Source organism: Microtus pennsylvanicus, chromosome 3 (genome assembly GCF_037038515.1).
Source record: "Microtus pennsylvanicus isolate mMicPen1 chromosome 3, mMicPen1.hap1, whole genome shotgun sequence".
In the NCBI taxonomy this organism is placed as follows: Eukaryota; Metazoa; Chordata; class Mammalia; order Rodentia; family Cricetidae; genus Microtus; species Microtus pennsylvanicus.
In genome coordinates this window covers 42,656,258-42,662,921 of record NC_134581.1, presented here as the reverse complement: position 1 = coordinate 42,662,921, position 6,664 = coordinate 42,656,258, and the positions used below count along the sequence as shown (strand labels likewise).

Here is a 6,664-nt window from a genome sequence, read left to right as displayed (position 1 = left end):
CCCCAGCAAATTGTGCTGTGCTTAAGTATTCCCAAAATAAACTACTCAGGGTCAGACTCCCTTCTTCCCTTCTGTGGGTTCCTTACTCTCCTGGCTGTGGTAGTTGTAGAGACCCCCCCGCACACAAAAATGTTACTAACCCTGATCCATCCTTCCCACACCATATCCACTGTCTGGTCTGAGCATTTCCCACACACTCTGTGCTTTGTGCCAGCCTGCTGTGTCCACACAGATACAGAACCAACAAAAGAAGTCTACACATCCAGTTCTCATGGAAAACAATACAAACAATATAAAAGATGAAGGCAGTATCTTCCCCATGCAAACCCACCAGTCCTATAAAATGTTCTCCAATGAGAATCAATCCCAGATCACAGACATTCTTAATACGGAAATTACAGATTTCACGAACGAATTCTGGGTGTTTAGAGAAGAAACAACTCAATAAATTTAAAGAGAATAAATGCTTGGGCGATGCCCAAGAAAACACAATCATAAGACTGATGGATAATGAAGACAACCCAGGATTTAAAAATAGATTCAGTAGAGAGATAGGAATATTCAAGAGAGTTCAAGCTGAAATGAAGGCAGAATTGGAAATCTTAGTGATCCAATTAGAAAACTGAGTGGAAAGTCTCACAAACAGAATGGGTCAAGTAGAAAAAACTTTATCAGGCCTCAAAGATAAAGTAGAGGGAAGAGATCACACAATGAATATGAAATTAAAAATACATAAAAGAAATATTCCAGAAATGTGGAACACGATGAATATACTAACTGTTATTTGTGGGCACAGGTGAAAGAGAAGAATCCCAGGTCAATGGCATAGACAAGAACTCCAACAAGATCATAGAGGAGTAGTTCTCAGTCTTCCCAATGCTGCGACCCTTTAATACAGTTCCTCAGCCGGGCGATGGTGGTGCACGCCTTTAATCCCAGCACTCGGGAGGCAGAGGTAGGTGGATCTCTGTGAGTTCGAGACCAGCCTGGTCTACAGAGCTAGTTCCAGGACAGGCTCCAAAGCCACAGAGAAACCCTATCTCGAAAAACCAAAAAAAAAAAAAAAAATACAGTTCCTCATGTTGTGGTGACCCCCAAACTCTGATGGACAAATTTTCACAAAAACAGTAAAGATGCAGAGTAACTACACTTCAGCAATCATAGGGGATTCAGTAATCTGTAGACAAGACTTCCTGACAAAAAACAGAAAAATCAGAAATAACTGATGTGCATCAAATGGACTTAACAGAAATCTACAAAATATTCCACCCACACACCACAGAATATACATTCCAGCTCAAGGAAATTTCTCTAAATCAGACCACAACCCAGGACAGATCTTAACTGTAGTGAAACAATTTTATGTCCCTTCTCAATATAAAACTCCCCATTTTAGTTCAGTTAAAAGGGCAGAGAAAATGCAAATACAAATTAAGACATCTGTGTAAATTTCACTGTATTTTTATAAACCTGACATTTTCTGTAATACTGTTTATAGAACAAATAAAGTGTTCACACTACTCATAGATTCCAGAAACACCATTACAAATTCAAAGCTGATGTTATATTGAACCTTAAATTTTCAATGTTGAAAGAGACAGTTTTACATGTATAGCACAGCAGTTGAAACCTGACAGCAGACGTCTCTAGAACACCAACGGTAAGTCTACCAGGATACATACACAATTACAGATAAGCATTTCTTCCACTGTTTTTTTTTTTAATAGAGGGCACAGAAGCCGAGATGCTGAATTTCAGATATCACCATCATCTTCTTCATCTTGAGAAGATCCTGCCTGATGGGATGCGCTGGCTGAGGCTGCAGCAAGCTGGGCTTGTTGGGCGGCTTGCTGCATTTGAAGCCATTCCTGGTTGGGCCAATTCTGCTTGTTGCTGTGTAGCCTTTGCAAACAATTCCTGTTGCTGTCTCAATAGCTCTTCCTCAGGAATGCCAAGGTTTTCCAAACGAGAACTGGCCTTTCTTCTTTTTAGCGCTACTGTCCTGCGTTCTTGTAAGACTTCTTTTACTTACGTAAGAGACAAAGCCCAAACTTCCTAGTCCTTGTGTGAAGTGCTCTGGGGAAATTGTTTTCTTTTCCGACTTGTTGCAAATCTCATTGGATACCGAAGATAAGGTGAATGAATTCAGTGCAGCAGTTCACGACCAGCTCTTGGGCGTCGTTGACCACCCAGACATTAGGGAGAGTCTCTTTGATCTATAAATAGGATGAGAGTGAGATCATCATCTTTGCCTGACGAGGAAGCCATTGTACCTTCCTGCCTTTCAGGCCCCAACTTTTAAACTCCACGACTCGGGTCCACCACTCCGCGAAGATTTCAGGCTGTCGGGGTCGGGGGAGCTCGGAGAAGAGGAAGAGGTGGGTTCGAGGGCCGAGAACGCCCACTGTGTGGGAGATTCTAGTGCGCATCTGTAGGAAAGGTCGGGGTGCCGAGGGCTCCGGGGACCGCCCTCCGGTACGGGCTCACACGGCCAGCCGCAGGCCCGGGCGGAGGCCCACAGGCCCGGCTCTACAGAGCCGTAGCCCCAGCGGCCGCCGCCACCAGCAGCGGTTGCCGCCGCCTGGGCCAAATCACCCTTCGGGCACCCGCGCCGCCTTTTCACAGCACGTCTGCCTAGGCCACCGGCGAACCAAGGCGAACCGGGCCGAGCACAGCCGGAGCTACGGCCACCGCCGCCAGGGCGAGAGCAGCTGCGGAAGCCGAGCGGAGCTAACGGTGGTCTCGCTGTCTTAACTTGATATTTATTGAGCTCTACATTTTTCTCTGCTTCCCTTCCTGCCTCTCCCCTCTCCCTTCAGTCCTCCTCCAAGGTCCCCATGCTCCCAATTAACTCAGGACACCTTGTCTTTTTATACTTTCTACTTACCATGTAGATTAATTATATCGATGTAAGTCTCTCTTGTTGTCTTGGTGTCCGTATTAATGTCTAAGTTCTGAGATTGTGATTTGTGGGCTGATTTTCTTTGCTTTATGTTTAAAAACCACTTATGAGTGAGCGCATGCGAACATTGTCTTTCTGTGTCTGGGTTACCTCACTCAAAATTATTTTTTCTAGCTCCATCCACTTTGTTGCAAAATTCAAGATGTTGTTATTTTTTTTTCTGCTGTGTAGTTCTCCATTGTGTAAATGTACCACATTTTCCTTATCCATTCTTTGGTCAAGGGACATTTAGATGGTTTCCAGGTTCTGGCTATGACAAACAAAGCTGCTATGAACATAGTTGAGCACATGCCCTTGTGGCACAATTGAGCATCCTTGGGATATATACCCAAGAGTGGTATTACTGGGTCTTGAGGAAGGTTGTTTTTTAATTTTTTGAGAAATCACCACAGTGACATCCAAAGGGGCCGTACCGGTTTACATTCCCACCAGCAAAGCGGAAGTGTTCCGTTTACCCCACAACCTCTCCAGCATACGTTGTTACCAGTGTTTTTGATCTTGGCCATTCTTACAGGTATAAAATGGAATCTCAGAGTTGTTTTGATTTGCATTTCTCAGATGACCAAGGTTGTTGAACATTTCCTTAAGTGTCTTTCACCCATTTTAGATTCCTCTGTTGAGACTTTACTGTTTAGGACTGTACTCCTTTTTTTTTTTTTTAATTGGATTATGTGTTCTTTTGATGACCAATTTCTTGAGTTCTTTGTATATTTTGGAGATCAGACCTCTGTCCGATGTGGGGTTAGTGAAGATCTTTTCCCATTCTGTAGGCTGTCATTTTGTCTTGTTGACTGTGTCCTTTGCTTTATAGAAGCTTTTCAGTTTTAGGAGGTCCCATTTATTAATTGTTTCTCTCAGTGTCTGTGCTGCTGGAGTTATATTTAGGAAGTGGTGTCCTGTGCCAATGTATTCAAGTGTACTTCCCACTTTCTCTTCTATGAGGTTCAGTGTGGCTGGCTTTATGTTGAGGTCTTTGATCCATTTGGATTTGAGTTTTGTGCATGGTGATAGATACGGGTCTATTTTCATTCTTCTACATGTTGATATCCAGTTATGCCAGCACCACTTTTTAAATATGCTTTCTTTTTTCCATTTGATACTTTTTGCTTCTTTATCAAAAATCAGGTATTTGAAGGTGTGTGGATTGATATCCGAGTTGTCTATTCGGTTCCATTGGTCTTCCTATCTGTTCTTATGCCAATACCAAACTGTTTTCAGTACTGTAGCTCTGTAGTAGAGTTTGAAGTCAGGGATTGTGATGCCTCCAGAAGTTCTTTTATTGTACAGGATTGTTTTGGTTCTCCTGGGCTTTTAGCTTTTCCATATGAAGTTGAGTACCATTCTTTCAAGGTCTGTGAAGAATTTTGCTGGGATTTTGATGGGCATTGCTTTGAATCTGTAGATTGCTTTTGGTAAGATTGCCATTTTTACTATGTTAATTCTACTTACCCAAGATCATGGGAGATCTTCTTCCATTTCTTTCTTCAAAGATTTAACGTTCTTGGCATACAAGTCTCCCACTTGTTTGGTAAGAGTTACTCCAAGATATTTATGATATTTGTGTCTATTGTGAAGGGTGATGTTTCTCTGATTTCTTTCCCAGCACTTTTATCATCTGTGTACAGGAGGGCTACTGATTTTTTTGAGCTAACCTTGTATCCTGCTACATTACTGAGAGTGTTTATGAGTTGTAGAAGTTCCTTGGTAGAATTTTTGGGATTGCTTATGTAAACTATCATATCATCAGCAAACAGTGAGAGTTTGACTTCTTTTCCAATTTGTATCCCCTTGATCTCGTTTTGTTGTCTTATTGCTCTAGTTAGGACCTCAAGAACTATATTGAGTAGATATGGAGAGAGTGGACAACTTTGTCTTGTTTCTGATTTCAGTGGGATCGCTGGGAGTTTCTCTCCATTTAGTTTGATGGTGGCTGTTGCCTTGCTGTATATTGCCTTTATTATGTTTAGGTATGTTCCTTGTACCCCTACTCTCTCCAAGGCCTTTATCATGAAGAGATGTTGTATTTTGTCCAAAGATTTTTCAGCATCTAATGAGATGATTATGTGGTTTTTATTTTTCAGTTTGTTTATATGGTGGATTACGTTGACAGATTTTCGTATGTTGAACCATCCCTGCATCTCTGGGGTGAAGCCACTTTCATCATGGTGGATGATGGTTCTGTTGTGTTCTTGGATTTGATTTGCCATTATTTTATTTAGTATTTTTGCATCAATGTTCATGAGTGAGATTGGTCTGTAATTTTCTTTCTTAGTAATGTTTTCTGTGGTTTGGGTGTCAGGTGTAGCCTCATAGAAAGAGTTTGGCACTGGTCCTTCTGTTTTATTGTGTGGAACAGTTTGAGGAATTTTGGTATTAGTTCTTCTTTGAAAATCTTGTAGAATTCTGAGCTGAAACCATCTGGTCCTGGGCTTTTTTTTTTTTTTTGGTTGGGAGACTTTTGATGACCGTTTCTATTTTTTCATCAGTTATGGGTCTGTTTAATTTGTTTATCTGGTCTTGATTTAATTTTGGTAAGTGATATTTATTCAGAAAGTTGTCCATTTCCTTTAAGTTTTCCAGTTTTGTGGAGTACAGGTTTTCAAAATATGACATGATGATCCTCTGTATTTTCTCCCTGTCTGTTGTTATGTCTCCCTTTTCATTTCTGATTTTGTTAATTTGGATATTCTCTCTCTGTTTTGTTGATTTTCTCGAAGAACCAACTCTTTGTCTCATTGATTCTTTGTATTGTTTTCTTTGTTTTTGTTTTGTTGATTTTAGCTCTCAATTTTATTATTTCCTGTTGTCTAGTTCTCTTGGGTGAGTTTGCTTCTTTTTGCTCTAAAGTTTTCAAATGTTCTGTTAATTCACTAGTATGGGATTTTTCCAGCTTCTTTATGTTGGCATTTAATGCTATGAACTTAACACTGCTTTCATTGTGTCCCATAAATTTGGGTATGTTGTGTGTTCATTTTCGTTGAATTTTAGGAAGTCTTTATTTTTTCCCCTTATTTCTTCCTTGACCCATTGATGATTCAGGTGAGCATTGTTTAATTTCCATGTGTTTGTGGGTTTTCTGGAATTAGTATTGCTGTTGTTTTCTAGTTTTAAACCATGGTGATCTGATAAGATACATGGGATTTTCCAATTTTTTATATTTGTTGAGGTTTGTTTTGTTACCCAGTATGTGGTCAGTTTTTGAGAAGGTTCCATGAGGTGCTGAGAAGAAGGTACATTCTTATCTGTTTGGATGGAATATTCTACAGATGTCTGTTAAGTCCATTTGAATCATAACATCTGTTAGTTCCCTTATTTCTCTGTCCATTTTTTTTGTCTAACTGACCTGTCCAGTGGAGTGTTGAAGTTTCCCATTATTGGGTTAATGTATGATTTAAGCTTTAGAAGTGTTTCTTTTACATATGAGGGCACCCTTGTATTTGGGGCATAGATATTCAATATTGAGATTTCCTCTTGATGGATTTTTCCTGTGACTAATATGAAATGTCCTTCTTTGTCTCTTTTGACTGATTTTAGTTTGAAGTCTATTTTGTTAGATACTAAGATAGTTACACCTGCTTGTTTCTTAGGTCCATTTTATTGGCATATTTTTTTCCAACCCTTTACTCTGAGACAATATGTGTTCTTTTTTTTTTTTTTTTGGATTTTTGAGACAGGGTTTCTCCGTAGCTTTTGATTCCTGTC

At 40.2% G+C, this 6,664-nt stretch overlaps 1 protein-coding gene and 1 pseudogene across 2 annotated transcripts in view; one reads left to right on the top strand and one right to left on the bottom strand.

The window, feature by feature from the left end:
* Positions 1-1,029: 1,029 nt before the first annotated feature.
* LOC142845796 (protein Dr1 pseudogene) lies at positions 1,030-2,268 on the bottom strand (annotated as a pseudogene).
* LOC142845791 (glutathione S-transferase A2-like) overlaps positions 2,263-6,664 on the top strand; it is a 30,894-nt gene continuing 26,492 nt past the window's right edge. Inside the window, exon 1 of one of the 2 annotated variants that reach the window (XM_075965143.1) lies at positions 2,263-2,378. The gene's annotated coding sequence lies outside the window, so the exon portion shown is untranslated. Of the gene's footprint in view, positions 2,379-2,618; positions 2,737-6,664 lie in introns of those variants that run through there. The other variant, XM_075965145.1, reaches the window with a different exon arrangement.